We start from the raw sequence: 21,488 nt of genomic DNA on the forward strand, positions 1-21,488 counted from the left end.
CCCCTGAAAATAAGACCCAGGGCATATTTTGGCATTTCAAAAAATATAAGAGAGTGCCTTATAATCGGGGAAACAGGGTAGCAAGTGGGATCAGAATGAAATATCTGTATTTTTTGGAGTAGGACAGAAATGTTTCTGCCTTTTTTGCTAGATAGCAAGTGGTAGCATCAAACTGCAACAGCAAAATCTGTATATTTCCAGATATACAGAAAAATCCTAACTTGTCCCTGTTACAATTCACTTCTCCCCCTGCTTCCTTCCTTCACACAACACAAGATGGATTGACTAACCACTCCCTCCTTCCCTGTATATATTCCTGTGCTCAGATCTCCCATGATTGGGCAGCTGGGTCTTGCTGTGGATCCTGGGAGCAAATGATTTGCTCCCAGGCGCGCCATTCCTGCCAGGGAATAGCCGCCGTTCCTGCTCCCTGCATTTTCGCTCGTTTGTTCGGCGAGAACACGACCTCATGGTGAATCACAAGGTTGTTCTCGGTTAAAAGTTCAGTAAGCGAGAAAGGCCCGATTCGCAGCGAGATGTTGTTAAACTACTTTAATCCTGATCAGCTAATAAACAGTCAGTCTAAGACTCATTTTATTTGCTGCCTGAAAACTTTTTTGTTTTAGCAGCACCTCTGCCCTTCTGATGAAGTCCTCCACTGGCAGAAGTCCCTCAGGATGAGAGATTGGGTAAATCGTGAATGACTAGACCTTATTTGTATTGCCAGAATCAATGAGTTCTAGTCTTATATTGATGGCATCAGTTTGGGATGATTCATAATTTATTGACAGGTGCATTTCACCTGCTTCTGACATTCATTTGACCTGATTCAAAAAGGTTTTGCATTTCAATTGTTAGAAGAGAACAAAGCCAATCAACACAAGTTTTTATGTCCATGATCCATACAGGAGTATTGCCTTTACTGCCCCAATGGTAAGCTTGTTGGCCACACTTCCAATTAACTACTATTGTATGAATTGATATATTAAACAGCACAACCAGATCTATCTAAATCCAGATGGCTGGAGCCTACAAACTTTCTATTCTCCTAGTGACCATATATTATCTTTGGAAGTGACAGGTGCTGATCTAATACCTGTGCTGCAGACATTCACCAATAAAGCACTCAATATGTTTTGATGTCCTCAGCCAGCAGGCTTGGCAGGAGTCCACGTTTGATCTCCAGACAGCACATTAGATGATCAGTTAATCTTGATTGTTTTTGGGACAGTGACAGGGTGTGTGACAATGATGGATAACTACACGCTCAGTGTTCTGCTGCTCTGCATTCAGGATTTGCTATAAAATCACTGAAGGCAATCAGGTCGGAGGGAGAGGCAGGATCTCTGATTCAGCACAGTGTAAAGTTGCTGTATGTTTGTGGACTTCATTTGGGGTCATTTACAAGGGCAGAATAGGAATTGTCAGGTTGGAATATTATCATATGTTTTCTCTATTAAAATATGCTGTGACCTCTGGCTATATAAGGAACTAATATTGATCAAAATAAAAAAACAACAAAACCTTTTTCAGAGCAGCATCTTAACATAGCTATAGTGTTTCTCCTATTACACCTAAAGTTTAAATCAGCTAAATACACTGCCGATCCATCAAAACCTATTGTGTTCACAGTCCTTTAATGTGTTTTTTCAGAATGTAGCCAAATACTAAGTTGAAAAGCCTGTTCTTTAACTTTATTAAAGGGAAATCAGCCTTTATGAGAAAATGATACTTCTGGTAGTGTGGATTCCTCTGTCTCCTGCTGCACTCCAGGTCCCTACCACCTACAGTAAATTACTACAGGACAAAAAAAAACTTTCAAGGGAAATTCTAGTTTAAAAGTATTTTTTCACAACTATTAAAATTAGCAACCAGTATTAATTTGTGTTGTTGTCTGCAGCCAAAATCTGACCTTCCTTTGTTCAGCCAGGAGAAAAGTTGTTTGATTCTAAGCTCCTCTGGGCAGGGACCTCTCCTCCTCCTGTGTCATTGTGTGTATCTGTCATTTGTAACCCTTATTTAATGTACAGCGCTGCATGATATGTTGGCGCTATATAAATACAGTTTATTATTATTAATAATATTAATAGGTGGGCACGCTATAGCCTTTTAACTATTCACTTACATAAGTCTTAAATTATTCCTCCCAGGTTCACTGCTGTATCATTAGGAGCCATTTTTGACCCACAGTTTACTGCAGTGTTCTGCTGAAAGCTTAACCACAGTCCCAATTTCTCCCATTCAAGCTAATAGAAGCAGTTAGGAATCATTTTGTGCACTTGTTTGCTTGTGGTTGCAGTGGGTCATGGCATGGTGTCAGAAAGCGATAAGTCACTTTTGGTTGCATGGTTGCCTTTCCTCCTCTAGAAGAATGATTGTGCTGTAACTGCAGCTACAACCACATGCAAACATATTCACCTGTGGTGCAGTTTGCTGTTTCTGGGCACATAGCAGCAGTTTGGCACATAGCCTGGGAATAACAAACATAATTTTCAACTACAGACATGAAAGGGGCCAAAGATTATGCAAGCTGTAGGCAAAGTCTTTTGAAACTGCAGACAGAAAAGTTGCAGTGTTACAGTTGATGGAGATTCTTGGGCAGCCAAAGAGAGTGAGCAATTTGCTCTGTGTGTAAAGATTACAGCATGGATCAGGCCTTTTTACAGCTTTCCTCTATCCATTTTTGGTCCCCTCCCCTATCATTTTGTAATAAATTATTCTTACCTAGAATTTCGCTTTTTATATGTTCTTTGCAGTTAGAGCTGACCAGGGCAACAGAGTCACAAGTTGCCTTGCACATGCACTCCCATCAGCAGGTTACCCAGATATACTGGAGATGGAATTAATATATTAAAGTTATCTTACCCTTTTTTAATCTCCATGTAGTCCAGCAGTGAGTGTCTCATGGGACACCACATGGCTCTATATTTTTGGCCTTGTATGCCCCTCTAGCTAAATCCTTTTAGCACCCTCACCTTCACAAGGGTGACAGAATACTGTGTTTCCTGGTTCAGACATCTCAGTGCAGCTTAGTAAGTGCCAGCCTGTTGAGCAGACAAATGCTCTAAAACAAACAAGGTCGTTTATTTAGCGCATGTTGTCGATCAGGCCAAGTTTAATATTGCCTGTGTATCAATTCCGCTACAGGCAAAATACAACTGTCTTACCTGGGAGCAGCTGTCATGTAAAAATGAGATAAATGAGATGAAGACTCCTGAGACCAAGTCTTAACTGATGCATGATGACAGCCCAAATAATGGAACAGCGCAAGAGGGCTTTCTGGTTAGTCACTTGCAATCCATGCCGTGTTAACCAGATGCCGCACATAAATACTTTAGCTTCAGTGGAGGAGGGAAAGATTACAGTACAAGGACTGGTACAGTGAAAGCATCACTTCTACACTAAAAAAAAGAATAAATACATAAGGTATGCAGCTTACATCTAATTATAGACCAGTCTTTTGTAAGCTTTAATTGGGCAAAGTCCCATTTGTCCCAAAAAAAACTTTTTTGTTACTTTTTATCTTTTTGATCTTTTAGACTAACTTTTCCCAATATTTTACCCTTGAGAAACCCTTAAAATAATCTTCAAGTGTCAGTGAAACTCTGCTTTAACCAATCAATAGAAAAAGTTCTATTTGCATTGGTTGTTAGTGGGAAGAACTATACATCCCCCCCCCCCCCCCAATACATTAACGGCCACAATGCCAGACAATAAAGACAACTGTAGATAATAGTTATTTCACACTTTTATCTTGTTTAGGCTGGATCTTTTTTCCTAATGTATGATTATTGTTGTATATTTTTGGCACTTTGTCACACACCTCTCACTAAAGGTGCATCTGAATTATAGGTATTACCCCTGTTTACATGATGGAATTTTATGTATTATTGTAATTATTAAAAATCACAGCAAATATTGGAACTATAAAAAATCTAAAATAATAATAAGCTGGCATCTTTTATCATTAAAAATCCATGCAGAAACATGACTGTTCAATGATTGTGGTTGTGAGCTAGTTACCTGATTGCCAAAAACAAACATCCAGAACAACCAGCCTGCTTTAGGTTTTTTGGCCAGGTAAACAAACAATAAAGGATTACTCTGCCATTCTTGATTTCAGCAATGTGGCTGGTGGACAGTGGTGCCCAGATACCCTTTACCTCGGGTAAGCAGCTGTATCAGACGAAAAAAGCTGGCACAATATAGTATGTACCAGCTTTTTTGTCTTATTTCACTCAAACCACTGACTGCTATGGCATCATAAGTGCAGAAGTGGCACACACATACACAGATCCTGTTAGAACCCCATAAATACTGAACGCATGATATGGGTATGGTATATGGTATGATCAGATAGATAAAAGGTGTATTGCTCCTTCTCTGATCATAATCTAATCCAATAATCTAACCTGTTTCTCAGCCAGGGTTCCATGAAATCCTAGGGACCCTTTAACAATATATGTATATGTATAATGTATGCATCTCAGGTCTGTTTACCTGAAACCAATGATCATTTTGGCTATCAGTAAGGGTGACATTCTTTCCACTGGCTAGTAATGTAAGAGGCATTTTTCCTTAGAAAGGCTGATCTTGCCTGTAAAATATGTTGTTATTTATGGTGGTTTGCTGCCAAAAAGGTCTGTATTACTGTAAAAAACAAAAAAGTTTTATTAGTAATGCAAAGTGTGTCTGCCTTCACTACTAAACTAAATATGTTTCAAGAGAAGTGTGCTATACCTGAATATGGCAGCAGGTGGCAATGTTCACCGCATTATATTTAACTTGTGTTATAGTTTATTGAATAGACCCTATTGTTTTTTTATCCTTACATATTTACTTTTACTAATATACTTTTACTACTTATTTTTTTTTAACAGAGTGAAATTAGTTAAATATACAATTCTTTAACATGGCATTAAAACAAGATATACTTTCAGTGATAAAGTAAAAAAAAATATTTTTGAACCCAAGTGTCACTACCACTCCCCTTTTTCAGGGGATTTCCACTGAAAAGACCCTGCACTTCCTGTTTGGAGGCTGTGTGTTGATGCAGATCTAAAGCTGCAGAAACACTGGGTGATGCTATCATTACAATCACAAAAGGATTTGTTTTTTTTTTTAGATCTGAGCACTGTTCTGTAGTGTAGATCAACAATTATATGTCTCTACCTGCAAAATCTTTCAAGGAACAAAACTCGAGAAATTTTATTTTAGTATATTTATATTCATTAATGGATGCCTGTTTTACAGAATTTAGTTATCCTTCTGTTCCCTGAATTCTTCCCTACACTACCCTCCTACTTTTCCCCAGTTTTATACCTATTGCGAATGGCAGGAATGTTCAGCTGCAAACATCATCTTCTTTTGTCTGGTTTTACCAGCAGCTCCTGTATCAGAAGATCCCTTAAATTTCTATGTAGGTGACCACTGAACACACCAAATTTAAAAGTACAAAGAGAGGAACAATTTTAAGGAAATTTTTATTTTAGCCATTGTAGATGGATCAATAAATGCAAGAAATGCTTTTGATTGCAAGCAACTTGACTACCTTTTTCTGTACTACTAGAAAGAGATGATGTCACTTCCAAGTACCCAAGGCATTCATTGCACAGACTTTCTAGACTTTTGTCTCTGTAATCAGGATTTTATTTTAAAGCACCATCATCTTCTGTACAAAGTACAATACAGAGAATAATAGGAATCAATACATTAGCAGTTTATAAGTAGATGTAGTAACATGCAGTGATACAGGTAAACAAATACATACAGAAACAATGTAAAGTGTAAAAATATCCCACCACATTATATTACATTACACCACAGAATATGTACATGCTAAGGTAGAACCATTACAACAAAGACAGAAACTATGGGGGAGAACTCTGCCCATGCAAGCTTACAATCCAGAGGAGTTGATTCTTCCCCCTATAAACAATGTTCCTGGAATCTATCAATAGTCTAATGAGATAAAAAAAATGCCACTATTGTATGCTTATTTGGTTGCTGGAGGCTATAACATGAGAAAGTAAAGCCCTGCATCTACCAAAATGGCCCAAATCACACAGAGACACAAAATAAAACAAGGGAAGGTATGTCAGTGATGAAGAAAAAAATCACAGGGAATACTAGTGACTAGTCCTTTTCTTCCTACTTGCCTTTATCAGGGATGGTTCCAGGGCTTTATTTATTAATTAATTTATGGTGAGTATAAAGAGACCCTTAAGCATTCTGTGTCTTTAGATTTGATTAATATAATTTTGTCATTGACATTTTTAATGCTATGTGTTGTGTTTCAACAGTGGTTGGTCAGCAAGCAACAGACAATACTTAATAGAGATGTCCAATTCCAGTCCTTGAAAGCCACAAACAGGTCAGGGGCCCGTCCCGGTCCATTGTAACCACACCGCACTAAATGTACTGCTACCTTTTCGAGAAATACTTAAAATGTGTGCATCTCCTGGCCCCCGAGGATTGGTTTTGGACAGCCTTGCTAACATCCTGAATAAGCAGATGTCCTGTGTGTGATTTACCACCACAAAGATATACTGTTTATTGAACAGAGAACAGAGAATGGATATCAAATTGGTTAAATTGGTCAGAATGTCTGCTTTGTCCAGAAAAAGTAACAGTATGTATTATGTATATTATGTAAAATATGCCATAATATAGTCAGTGTCAGATCTGCAGCATCACTCTGTCATTCCCTAAGAAGAAAGATAAATACATTAGTCTACATTTTAAAACAGAGACCAAAAAATTAATAGCATTAGTATTAGGTTTTATGTACACAGACATTGCTGGCAAATGTTGCCTTTGACATGTGAATACAGAATGTTATACTTATAGGGAAACATACAAATATTTGTAGGAAACATCCAACTTCTTTTCCTGGCTATGTAGTGCTACACATTGGTTGTGTGTCCCAGCAGCTGCACACCTGCCAAGTCTATAAGTGGGTTTGCTGAAAGCAATGCTCTTCCCATGTAGTTGCATGCCAACAGAAGTTTAAAGTGAGATAGCATAAATGTATTTAGCAGCTAGGATCTCCGTGTAGTTGCCAATCCACAAATTTCTACAACTTTCATGTAGAACTGATAACAATGTTCAAGCACCTAGTGCTGCATCACGAGAGGAACACGGTCATTTGCTTCCCATGCTCCAAAATTACTGGGCCAAAAGGAGCAGTGGGAAAACATCATAAAGTGGGAAATGGGCAGCTGGCTGAACATAGATAAAGCACATGATCACTTTAATAGCATGTTGACATATAGCCTGGAAGGGGGCATAATATTTATTACCGTGTTTCCCCGAAAATAAGACACTGTCTTATATTTTTTTTGGCTCCCAAAAACACACTAGGTCTTATTTTCAGGGGATGTCTTATTTTTCCATGAAGAAGACTACAGTACACATTTATTGTTAAAAGTCACTCATGATCACTCATGTTCCATTGATTGTCCCCTTCTGATCACTCTATGCCATTGATTATCCCCTTCTGATCACTCTATGCCATTGACTGTCCCCTTCTGATCACTCTATGCAATGATTGTCCCCTTCTGATCACTATGAAATGATTGTCCCCTTCTGATCACTTACCCGTAATTAAGTGCAGGGATCTCCGTTAGGGCAGGGACCAGCAGCTTGCTTCCTTGTTCAGTGCAGGCTTTTTACTTTCAGTTTGGCTCAGGAATAGACACGCCCTGCAGCCAGCATCAAAGACACACACGCTGCAACCAGCATAAAGCACACACACGCAGGATCAGATATCTGGAGCTGTCTCGGTGAGTACTTTTTTAATTTAACGGTATGTATGCTTTTATTTTCTTTTTCTCCTAGGTCGGGGTAGGTCTTATATTAGGGCAGGTTTACAAAATAGTGCTAGGTCTTACTTTCGGGGTAGGTCTTATTTTCGGGGTAGGTCTTATATTAGGGCAGGTTTACAAAATAGTGCTAGGTCTTACTTTCGGGGTAGGTCTTATTTTTGGGGAAACACGGTATTATCCAGTGGTTTCCAGTTATTCTAAATTTTATCCAGTAGTATTATGCAGCACTTTACAAAGTCCAGAGTCAAAGGGGCTCACAATTTAATATCCCTACCATAGCCTTATGTGATTAACATAGTCTAAGGACAACTAACCTAACTGCAAGCAAACACGGGGAAAACCTGCAAACTCCATACAGATAGTGTCCTGGCCCAAACTTGAACCTGGGACCTAGCGCTGCAAAGGCCAGAGTGATAACCTTTGAGCCACCATGTTGGCTATTGATTAAAGAATCAATTACAGATTTTGCACTTGTTCTTGTGAGAGCTCCAGTGATGTAAGCCCTCTTATATGGTAGTTACCTGTCTTTCAGTTCTTGGGTCCATCTGGTTTGTCTCTGTTCTGGCAATTTTCTTTTTTCCCTTTGCTTTTTCTGTTGAGGCTTATTCTTGAAACCAATTTTTGAACCACTAAAAAACATATTATTATTAGTAATCATACTAGAAGATATATTTATTATTATTTTTTTTTTTTTTCGCTATTCCAATCACATAGTTCTCTATTGCATTTTGGCATCGTGGCCTTAGAGTGGAATCTCAAGTTGTATTATAACTAGCATCTTAAATTACAAATAAAAGTGTCACATACTTGTATAAACACCAGTTTTTTGCTTGCACTGATCTCCATTCTCAACAGGCATCTTGGAGCTGTTTTATGTCACTTTTCAGCTGTTAACCTAGCAATAATTAAAAATATTAGATCTTAATTTTGATGTGTAAGACATTAAAGTATTGCAAGTTGAAAACCAGGTACTTTTTAAAAACATAACTACATATGTAACCACAAACTGTTTGCAAATGTTATGTTCTCTCATTTTCTCACTTTCTTATGTTGTCAAATGTGCAGTTTTGTAATACTCATGTTGTAAACACAAAAAAGATGAAAAAAACATACATTAACTACATTTATTGTGTTTTATTATTATTATTAGCAAAAAAAAAGATTTGAACAAATGTGCATGTATTTTCTTTATTTATTTACTATGGACATGGCTAAAAAAATTTAAAAGGAAAAGTCAGGTAAATAAGAAATATTACAAAAAAAAAATCAGCTGAAATTTTCAGCAGTTCTTGCTTTTCAAAGTAAAATATTTGTTTTTGATACAGCTCTACAACCACATCTTTAATTTCTATTTTCATGAGCCACATAACTCCAGTAATAAAATGACATTTTCTTGTTCAGCCATAGGTTTTATTATAAATATGGCACTTTGTGTGAAATGCATCAGGGCTCACTTGTTGTTTGCTCTATTTTTGTGCATGCCTTCTTTACAATGAACCTATAGTCCACTAAACATATTCATTAATATTATTATTATTATAAATATTATTATTGCACAGTATATATATAGCACCAACATATTACGCAGCGCTGTACAGAGTCCATAGTCATGCCACTAGCTGCCCCTCAAAGGAGCTCACAAACTAATGTCCCTACCATAGTCATATGTCTTTTAATACAGTCTAAGGTCAATTTTGGGGGGAAGCCAATTAACCTCCTAGCTGCATGTTTTTGGGATGTGGGTGGAAACCGGAGTACCGGAAGGAAACCCACGCAAATACAGAGAGAACCTGCAAACTCCATGCAGATAGTGTCCTGGCCAAATTTTTTCTGATTGTACCTTTTTTACAGTTATCTTAATGATACAGAGCAGTGACTTGCTGTCCTTCCCCTTTAATACACATATATTATGTCTACATTTTCATGCAGGACAAAACAGCGAGCAAAATAGTAATACTAATTAGGATAACCATTCACCTGTACCCCCATCAGTGTTTGGATGGAGAATTTTCCCTGCATGCACATATGGACATGTCACATAGAAAGTTTAGACCATGTTGATTGCAATAGGGCTGATTTAATAAAGGATTTTAGGATGGTTACTGCCCTGTTACATAAATGTTAATCATTCTTCAAGACACACACCAGGTCTGGATTTCTGAAATGATTAACAAGAATTTATTACACTATTGTATTATTTGAATCAGACTTTGAGACTCAGTGGCTCACCTAGAAAACAGGGCTAGGATATATTATTTCAATAGCATTTTTTGATTGCATTATTAGTCTAGATCTATTTAGTCAATCAAACCTACACTAGTTTAGGAGATCATATTATTTCCCATAGGTGTTGTGGGAATTTCTGAGAACTCCACTTTAGGTTTACATTGCTGCAGTCCATCCAGAGCCTGTAACCATTGCTCATGGTATTTTTCTGTACTCATTTCCTGCATCATTATCTAGGTTAAATCATTTTATGATTTGCTGTTTTTTTTAAATAGCTGCTGAGTTCTTTATTTCTTATAGCTACCTATCCCCTGAAGAAGTGTTTTTATCCACGAAATGCGTGGGAAATGATTTATGCTATTCTGTTTTCTGTAATCTCTGTCCAAGTCACCATATTTTATGTATTTTATTTTCTGTTGTGTTTTATAGAAACTGTTTTGAATAAAATTTAATAATTTATTTAAGTGCCTATGCTAGCAATCCCCTACTTTTTTTAATACCCATATTACTAAGAAGATATTGCTTTTTTGTCTCTTTTCAGTACTAGGAATTTGTCTTTCCTGATAGTTCACAATGATTTTTAAGGTGACACATATGTGTATTTCCTAAACCTAAAGCCTTCCCTATAAAGAGACTCCCTAATTAATAAAAGTATATGCCTAAAATGATAGATATGCTTACAATGTGATATTATAAAATATTCACCAAAAGAAGCTGGTAAGCACTGCATTATGGGTGCACATGGGAAATGCTTACCATACCCCAAAAATTGAGATTTTCTTAAGGGCAGCAATTGGAACTGGAACAGCAGGCAGAGGAGCTAAGAGAAAGATTAGACAGTGGAGGGTATGTAGTATATACAGAGTAAAAAAATCTGTGTATTTAATTTACCAGCGAGTTATAAAATGAATATAATTAATATCTAAAGGTTTGGAAACTGAGAAAACGTTGCTGATTTATTAAAGAGGTTTTGAATCATCACACTATAAACTGCATGAATATTCTCTTGAATATCCTATTAATGCAGATAATGTACAAATACAAATATTGTTTTTTATATGAATAAAAAATAAATAAATAATTAAAGTGAATATTCACAAAATCTACCAGGTAAAAATTCTCACCTCAATAGTAAATCTGCTTCAATGTGAAAGTAGAATAGCATCAAAGTTTTAGGATAAGGGCAGATTCCTTCTTATACCTTCATCACTATTGGTTTGTCTGCTTGATGTTTAAAAATAATTTCAGATCTGATGCCCAGTATTTCTTTATTAAAATAATTTTGCCAATAAGAGAAAATTTTGATTAGATAAAAAAATGTTTATCATGTTAAACTTGTTTGTAGCGAGTCAGCCAGAATCTGAATAAATGTTACAATACAATTATAAAATCACTGAAGCTTGTTCTTGATCATCTTGAGCTCCCAACACTATGTAGCTCCATGCAATAGGGTTGGATATTTAAATCATTACCGGACTTGCAGATCAGATTTTGGAGTTGTTTTTGTACTTGTATATTTTATTTTGTAATGTTACTCTTGAGATTGTTGTGTGATCCCCTTATTGTAGTCTGCAGTCTATAAGCTGCTTACATTACAATCTGCACCCAGCTGCCACTGCACAGCTCTTGGGAGAACTGCTTCCTATTCAGCCTAAAGTAGAACCCCTCTCCTACTCTGCCACTTCTCCAAGTGACAACTAGTTCTTTAGCATCACAGGATTTAAACAAACCACTCATAGGAGTATTTTACAAGTTAGTAGTGCAGAACTTTTTTCTTAAAATTGTTAGTTGCCTTGATATTATGTTGTCCTCTAATTTACTTTCTGATTCACTGTCCCAAAACCCAAAATGGGTTTTCTGAGCTATAGTATTATTTTTTCTGCAGCGCAGCTTTTTGCAGGATTGAATTGAAGTCAGCTTTTTTTTTTGAGGGGGGGGGGGGGGTCAATGTTTGAGCTATCTAAAGGATTTGCACCAATAGTTTAGGTATTTATAAAAAAAAAGGAACCAAAATCTCAGATTTTCTTTTGCAGATGGTTTGACAATGGCAGTATGAATCTAAACCAGCTTTTTTCCACCAAATGATAGCCTTGAGTTTCTTGAACAGTGATTAGTGGTGAATTAATCCATCTGATTAGGAATGCAGAGTGCTGGCTTCAAAGTGGATTGAGACCGGTGGACACTTTACTTTTGTTTCTTGTCTAAGTAACTATTGGCACCGGTTATCTTAGCTGTGTGTAATGGGACATTTTCATGGAACACCAATGTAACATACACATTTTTCTCACTAAAAACCAATATAAGGGGGGACTTTACCTTCTATACAGGGGAGGGGGGCACTACTCCCACTGACTGGTAATGTAAGGGAGCACTTCTTCTACTGGACACTAAGCTCACAATTTAATAGCCAATTTTGGGGGGAAGCCACATAATCTACAAGTATGGGGTGTGGAGAAGGAAAACCATGCAAGCCACATGTAGGAATATGCATTTGTCAAGTTGATAGTCCAGGACGAAAGACATACTGGTTACCTTAGTACTGTAAGGCTAGAGTGCTAGCCACTCAGCCACCATGCTGTCCACATGTCATACACTATAGTTTTACTAAGGAAGAATCTGCATGCTACTGTTAAAATTTATGCAAATAAAGAAATGCAACCCTGGCTTGGGTTATATCAGTTTGCATATTTACATGCACATATCTCTGTTTATATTGTGTTTCCCTTCCCTATCTATACCAGACATATGCAGACATACCTAACATACAGTATGCAGAGTGCTGGCACCAATGTCAGCAGATCCAGTGGATTGAGACCGATAGAGACTTTAATTTTGTATCATGTGTAACTAACTATTGGCACCAGTAATCTTAGCTGTATATAAGTGGGACATTCTCATGGAACACCAATGTACCATTTCCTTTATGTAACATTTTGCCTTTCTTAACCATTTAAATATGGAGGAACCCTAGAAATAACTTTATGTTCTGCAGGGAAGCCCAGCTATATTTACTATATTCAATAGAATATTCATAATTCATAGAATGTTAGTGCAGTGGTCAGGGTGAATAATGTCACTCTTACAGATAGACAAAAAAATCATGAAAGGCACAAATTGCTCATTGCTCCAAGAATCACTAGCAACCTCTGGAAGAACCCTTGAGTTCCACAGAACCCTGGTTGAGAATCACTGTATTAATGCATCGTTGTCTTACCTTTGCTGCACCAATAAACTATTCCACTATACAAACATATAATGCATCTAATATTTTACAAGCTCAATATTTAAAAAAATAGTAACTTGAAGCTAAGTGATTGAGAAACCTGAAAAGAATAAAACGTGCAACACTTCCCATGTCATATAATATATACAGAAAGTTGCCATTACCTGTGTATTAGGTGCGTTAAGGAACTTGTAAAGATTGAGCAAAGTGTTGGCTCTTCTCTCAGAAGGTGAATTTGAAACCAAGGGAGTGAAGGCAGGAGTTTAATAGCAGTCAAACTGTCACCTCCCACTGTATTCTGTACAATAGGGCTACAAGACTAAGATCCGTGTTGGAAAACATGTTTTTTTGACCTCTTTGCTGCCAAAAGTAAAGATGGGGGAGGGTTTTTTTAATGTAGCAGTTGGCAGACATATCTTGTATAGCTTGTACAGCCTGTATAATAATATACTTTATGCAGGCTTTTAGCAAGCTTAGGGCAGCTTTACTGAAATATTAAAAGCAATTGAGGATGTTAAAACGCTCTAAATGGAAGTTGTGTCACATTAAACATGTTGCTGAACGTTGAACAAAGTGTACAGGCTCAATTCACAAAGCTATCACACAGGATAAGTATACTTATTCAAAAATAAAAATGGCAGCAATTTTTATCCCAATGAGTTTTAAAAATTACAGTCACCTGGCTAAATCAGAGAGCCTTACCTTTCTGTTTCTGCTTTGTGAATTGACCTCCATGTATCTTAAACTATATTTGTGTTTATTTAATAAGATGGGGCCATTGTTGATGGGCTTTAGCTTGTTGCTGCAAAATCCTCCTGCATCTCAAATTTACCTGTCAATGAATTCTAAAATATTTTATCCCAAACCCCAGACCTTAAGAATTAGAGCATCCATCAATTTGGTATTGCTTTGTCCCTGATTGGAAGATTCATGTTTCTATCTATCCTGCTGAGCACTGTCACTCCAAAAAGTTGTCCCCCTCACTTGTAGAGACATTCTGACACCTTTTGCTAAGCTGGTATGGGTTTTAATATGTCACTCTAGAATGATACATCTGATTTATTAGTTATTCTGGGGATGGGTGGGGATGTTGATTAACTTTCACCAGCAAAGAGCATGGATGGGGGGGGTTGCCTTTACAATATCACTCACCTTTTCATCAGTATCATAAATAGAACCAAATCAGCCAATGATAACCTTAGGTCACATACCAGTGTGATCCAATAGGATGGCTCACTGTTGCATGCCATTGTGACTCTGAGCCCGGCCAGAGCTGCTCACTGCTTCTCTTGCTTCAGTTTTTTCATTCTCTGTGTTTTGATTGCAGGTAAATTTTGGATGGCTAAATCAGCAATATGCTGTCTGCTAATCATATAGGGTGAGCATGACTGCGCACTATGCTGAGAAGTGTTTACAGGGTGCTTTATATTTTGCAATAAGGTTATTTCACACTGCAAAGGTTGCAAAGGTTACCAGTGCATTTACAGTAGGTTCTTTTTTGTCTAATCACCAATCTAAGAGGGCTCCTGTCTCAATGACTACCAATTTAAGAAGGTATTCCTTCCATTAACCATCAATCTAAGGGGCTCTTCTCCAATAAACACCGATCCAAGGCAGCTGCTTAATGACCTCCAAAGTACTTCACTGACCACAAATGTATAAAGTAATTTTTCCACAGACTGTCTGTGGGCAAAATCTACAGTTTTAATTGACTTTATTTCTTTTCTGCCATTATTATTTCTTTAGCATCAATATCATTACGGTATACCAACTTATTATTAGTGCCAATGCATTCTAAGTATAGATAAGGAAGTTATCAGACAACTGGTATAAAACTCATGATAGCTATTTAAATAAATAATTGACAGATAGCAAACTTCTATTTGTACTTCCTTGATCTTTTGTTCTAAAAGTAAATCTGTGAATTTCCTTACGTGTACCTATCAATCTTATTTTCACTAAACTCTCATTGATGGGTGCCTGTGGGCAATAATGTTGTTTTTTAGCTGTGCTTTCAAATAAATATATATATATATATATATATTTATATGTAATTGAAATACAGACTCTTTAAAATAATGGATCAATAATTCTGAACCACTGCATTTCCACAGTTGAGAGTTATGGGAAAACCAAAGAAACTTGGAATCGGCCAATCCTAGGTGTCTGGTATAGCATTCCACAATTCAGCTATAAGGCCTTCTATAGAGAGATATGAGTCTTTTCAAGTCATGTCCAGTCAACCTTATTTAACCTAGGTGCACTCGATTCAAGGTGCAGAAACATCTCAGCAGCAATCAAGAGAAATGGGCGGCACCTGAGCTAAAATTCAAGTGTTGTTGTTGTTGCAAAACTTCTCCTATGTAAATGTGATATTTTAGTTTTTTTCTTTTTATTAGATTTACAAAATTGTCTAAAATGTTGTTTTTACTTTCTCATTATTGGGTACTGAGTGTAGATTAATGATAAAAAAAAAATTTACAATTTGAAAAAATGTGGAGGGGGTTTGAATATTTTCCGAAGCCACTATAATTCTATCAAACGTGGAGTACGGAAATGCATTATTAGCTGTGAAACTTACTCAGATTAGCCATATGGGATAAGTAATACAATAAATTTATTCGGAAACAGCTGAAGTAGACTACTATATTGCATGAGAGAAGGCTTTCAGTACTTCACAGCTTGTCATGATAGATAGAGGTTGGAGATGTTATGTCAGAGGAGACAGAGGCCCCACGTTAATTTCTTTACTGAACCCCTTTTGCATACTGTAATAACAAATCAATTCAAGTTCAGCCTACCTCCTAATTAGCCTATGGCCACATCCCAAAGTTATAACCACAAAGAAAGGAGAACCTGAGGGTTAGGGACTTTTAGGACCAACATTCCTTAACTCAACAAATTTGTATAAAAAAACTTTACCTTTATTGGATTTAATATAAAAACAGCATCCCACTTGGGGACGTCCCTTGCGGCTCGGTAGAGGTAGCAGCAAGACATGATTTAATAGAGGGAATACACTGACCTTAACCTCCCTCCTCCGGAGACCCAGGTAGTCTCAGTGGGAAACATTGAACAAAAAACATAGAGTCCAATGTGGACCGTGAAAGAATGTGAAGTTAAATAAGAAGAAAGAGTACTGGGTTTACCGTGAACATGGCAACCAATGTTTACTGATAGAAATAAAGTTCTAAGACGCTGCTGCTTTTGCTGGTCCTTATCTGTTCCAGGTGAGGCTGTTTGTGCTGCAGGAATAGGATATTTCTATCCTTTTACTCCCCCTTCTTTCCTGAAAAAGCTGAGTTATCTGTGAAACGCGTCGAAAGGCTGTGGGGTATGCCATTTGTGTTGGTTAGCCCAGGCCGAAATATCTTGTTACTATATGTTGCATATTTTTAAATATAAGTAATAAGTTATAGTTTTTTTATATAAATTTGTTGAGTTAAGGAATGTTGGCCCTAAAAGTCCCCTTACTGAGCTAACCCTCAGGTTCTCCTTTTTTTGTGCATACGGTAATAAGATAATAGACTTTAGAAGCAACACAACATTACATTGTTACATTTACAGTCTATGTGATATTTTTCTTTTGTCACATTTACAGACTCTGGTTGACTTTGCCATTCTACTCCCCGGGGGAGTCTTGCAAGCTAGGGGTGGGGGTGTCTTGTTTGGAGCACCAAAACGCCAAATATTGCTTTGTTACACAGTCTCCTCAGTTGGCCAGGTTTACTTCAAGCTCAAAAGTCATTATTTTTGTTTTGATGGTATTTTAAAGAAGCTAATTTCCTAACTGTACTACAAAAATGAATTTAATAACCCCCCAGATATTCTTTTATTTGTATCTTAACTTATAATATACTATAGTATTTAACTGTACACAATATTATCTGTTTATGTGGGTATTCACTAACTTTACATTATTTTCCTGTGCTTTTTGGGTTTAAGATGCATAATAATAAATGTTTGACATACAAATAAGGTTACAGGTCACCAGAGTTATTCAGTTATATTCAATACCTCACTTGCACTAATCATTCTAGGAGACAAGAGAGGATATGTGAGCCAAGCTGACCTGGCTATGTGTGGGAACACATCCTGGGCTGCAGGAAAAAGGAAATGAATGTCAGTTAAGTGTTTATTGGGGTAGGAATTGCACAGGAGAATAAACGACAACTAGTTATAGTGGAGTGGACCTTACACAGCAAGGAAAGTTGATGAATCATACAGGAGTGTGTGTGTAAACTTATCTTTACCTATCTAACCTTATAAAAGAGGGCTTTTGTGCAAAGCAGTATAATCTGCCCCATAAACATTCAGTGCACAATGATTTGTTCGCCGACTCTGTTTCATGTGTAGTCCTACCTGCACTCCTCCCCACACATACACACACACTGTAACCATTCTCAATGATAAGCTATGCTTCTCTACATAGGAATTCAACTTGTAGCTTCACATGTTCTTTATCACTAATTCTTGGGTCTTTGGCTTTGCAACTGTTCTGTATCTCTTTAAGTTTCAACAAAAACAGTTTGATGGGCTGACAGTCCCCCATGTTATATAATCTTATCAGTCAGCACAAGTAGTTAGTTAGTGAAGCTCTGTGCAGTGTCCAAATTACCCAAAAGGGTATATTTAGATACACAGGATAGCTGTCTAGTAATTGCTTCTTCACCTCTATGGAAGCTTTCTTATGGTTCTCAGGGCTTTTGTTGCCTTTGCTTCACTCCCTTGAAATCTGGGATTCAGTGTGAAATTCAGGCAATCTCACGTCATACCATCTTCCTTTGGCAGGAATAAAAGGGATGTTCTCTCTTTTTCCTGGGAATATAGGAACTGGACATTTCAGTTAGTGTTCCCAAAATGTTTTCGCTCTCAGTTCTCAGTTTATTAACCCCCCTAGCGGTAATCCCAAGTGTGACTCGGGGTGGGAAAATAATGCAAAAAGTGGTAACCCCGAGTTACACTCGGGGTAACTTTGGGGGTCCCCCTTAACTTAGCCCCGCGCTTCAGCGGCGATCGCACGATCCCGCTGTGATGGCGGGATTCTTGGGTAAGTACTATGGTACTTGGTACTATGTAATCTGCTTTTAAAATTTTTTTACAGTAAAAAACACATCAAAACATAAAATAAAAGTACATGGCATCCAAACAGCATCTCGCCGGCGCAAGCGCTGTTTTAGAGGAATTCGATTTGGAGTCCTTTGTGGAATCGAGCGATAGTGATTCACCAGGAAATTTGTCATCGGACAGCAAAAGTGAACTGAGCGACGATTCTGGACCTGAGGTCAGTGCTGTGCGCACATGGTGTCCTATTGACCTTGATGCGGACCAGGCAGCACCGCCAAGATTTCCATTCACCGGCGCACCTGGGATGAAAATTGAGGCTGAATGCGACGACCCCTTAGCATACCTGAAGTTGTTTTTGACCGATGAAGTTATCGAAAAAATTGTTGGGGAGACAAACAGGTAAGCCGCTCTTGTGGAACTTTTTGAAATTTTTTGCTAATTTTTTTTTTGCCAACATGTGTGCTGCTCTGTGCTAACTTTTTTAATTTTTTTATGCCAACATGTATGCTGCTCTGTGTTTGCTAACTTTTTGAAATTTGTTGCTTTTTTTTATGCAAACATATATGCTGCTCTTTGTTTGCTAACATTGACACATAAAAGAACATATCCTAAAATACATTTTTTATTTTGTTTTATGCAGGTACGCTGGACAACAACAAGGTGCTCCACACCTGAGGTTTGCAAGAAGCAGAAAGTGGGAACCTGTGACCAAGGATGACATTTGGCTGTTTTTGGGCTTGGTGATCCTGCAGGGAGTTGTGGGCAAACCTGTGCAGAAGTGGTACTGGTCCAGTAACAAAATGATTGCCACTCCATTCTTTGGCACATCATGAAGTACCTGCACTTTGCAAACAATGAAGAATTTGATGAGACTACCCATCCTGCACCAAAACACAAGAAAATTTGGGAAGTGTCTCAGATGATTCTACAAAATGTCCAACAAACCTATGTGCCAGAAAGAGATGTCAGCATTGACGAACGTCTAATGGTTTACAAGGGGAGGCTCAGCTGGGTGCAGTACATTGCGTCAAAGAGGGCACGATTTGGCGTGAAGACCTATATGCTGTGTGAATCCTCATCTGGCTACATCTGGAATACGGTGCTATACACTGGAAAAGGGACACAGTTCAACCCCAGATACAGCCATTATGGATTGGCAACATCTTCAGTGCTATCCCTCATTGAGCCATTGCTAGATTGGGGCTATTGTGTCACAACTGACAATTTCTACACCTCTCCTGAGCTTTATGAGTTCCTTCTGCGACACAGAACAGATGCGTATGGAACCGTTAGGGCTAACCGGCGCAACCTGCCAGCACTGTTTGCAAAAGGGAAGCTGAAGACAGGAGAAATTGTTGCCTGGCAGAAAGGAAAGATGATGGCCCTAAAATGACGTGACACAAAAGATGTGTGCCTGATGAGTACTGCCCATGATGCCTCCACCGTTCTGGTACGCACAAAACGTGGGAAAGAAGTGATGAAGCCACAGGTGGTGATTGACTACAACAACACCATGGGAGGTGTCGACAGAGCTGACCAAGCCATGACATTCTACCCAGCGATGAGGAAACAGTAAAGGAAGTACTACAAGAAGATTTTCAGGCATCTTGTTGAGCAGTGCCTATGGGATGCCTACCATCTGTACAAAAAAAAATAGTCAGAGGCCTGTGAATCATTCAGACTTCATTTTGCAAGTTTCCGAATCCATAGTCAAGAACCACCAAACACCATCAGTGGCTATGAATAGACCTGGACCTCGTGATTCCACCATTGTCAACCCAGAACGCCTGACCGGTCGTCACTTCGTTGAATACATCCCACCAACCCCGAAAAAGGCAGCACCTACAAGGATGTGCATGGTTTGCTGCTCAAAGACTGATGACACAGGAAGGAAGAAACGCAAGGAAACCAGGTTCTACTGTCCTGACTGTGATGTTGGACTTTGTGCAGCACCCTGCTTCAAAATCTACCACACCCGGGATGTCTACTAAAAAAGTAAATGTTTTTTTTTTCTAAAATCTTCATATAATTTATATTATTATTTATCAATAATATTGCACCCTTGTTTGGAAAATTTCAGTAAGAATTTTTTGATAAAAAACTTTTTTTTTGATAAATTACATTGTTTTGGGCTAATATGTTTTTGTTTTATAATAATGATTTATAATTATGTATTATATTATAATTTATGATTCTAATATAATAAATAAATATAATTATTATACCCGGGAGTTAATCCTAATAATTACAGGCCCACAATATAAACAAAAATTTCTATGCAAAAAAAATGGGATCACTTTTTGCATCAACAAAATGACAGAATTAGAACGCTAGGGGGGTTAAAACTGTTTTTTCTATGACACCTTTCCATTAAAGTTTTTTTGTGTATTTTTTTAGCTCTTCTTTTATGCATAGTTTATATTCCTGAGCAACTTGCATTGTGCAAAGAACAATACATATTAGTCTCTGTCCCTGGGTTTTTAAAGTCTACCATACCTACCAAATGGTATTACAAGCACACATCCTCTGAGGTCTGTTTGTTAACTCACAAACTCATCCTTACACAAGTTGAATAAAAAAGCTCAAAGCTTCTACTCCACAAGATCCAAAAAGCCAGCAAGGTTCACGCTAAGCACTTACATGGTATTCGGATGGACTACCTTTGGAACATGGGGTTTACAAGGATACTGAGAAAAGGTTTGATCAGAAGAGAACTGGAAATTGCAATCGAACTCTAAAACTACACTTCATGGAGCAGCCTGTTTATTTTGAGTCCTGAAGAAATTTAATTAACCAGAAGTTTTTCTTATGCTCAAGTCTCCTACTAAACTCAACTGCCAACCAAGGACAGGCCTCAAGATGCTTCCAGAATGATCCAAAACACCTTTCACAAAAAAATAGAAATAAAATCCTGGAAGTAATTTTGGCCACTCTATCCAAAATATCAACACTTCATCTAGAGTAGGTTTTCTCTCACTGTACATAGATGTAATCACTGTACATAGGGCTGGCAGGAAATTACAATGATCAGGTGAGAAAATCTTTTTTTGTTAATACTGGTAGTTAGTTATTAACACCTAATCAACTGACATTTCTCGGCAGTCTGTCTTGGCATGGCAGTAAGTAACAATGCTCAGGTAATAAAA

General features: G+C 37.6%; 1 long non-coding RNA gene across 1 annotated transcript; it reads right to left on the reverse strand.

The window, feature by feature from the left end:
• Positions 1-5,466: 5,466 nt before the first annotated feature.
• On the reverse strand, positions 5,467-13,559 carry LOC140323429 (uncharacterized). Its single transcript, XR_011919374.1, has 4 exons — positions 13,440-13,559; positions 8,634-8,721; positions 8,348-8,455; positions 5,467-6,707 (listed from the first exon to the last, which is right to left on the reverse strand). It is a non-coding gene; the product is annotated as an uncharacterized lncRNA (long non-coding RNA).
• Between the last annotated feature and the right edge of the window lie 7,929 nt (positions 13,560-21,488).

The sequence above is a fragment of the Pyxicephalus adspersus genome, chromosome 2, assembly GCF_032062135.1.
Source record: "Pyxicephalus adspersus chromosome 2, UCB_Pads_2.0, whole genome shotgun sequence".
NCBI lineage: Eukaryota > Metazoa > Chordata > Amphibia > Anura > Pyxicephalidae > Pyxicephalus > Pyxicephalus adspersus.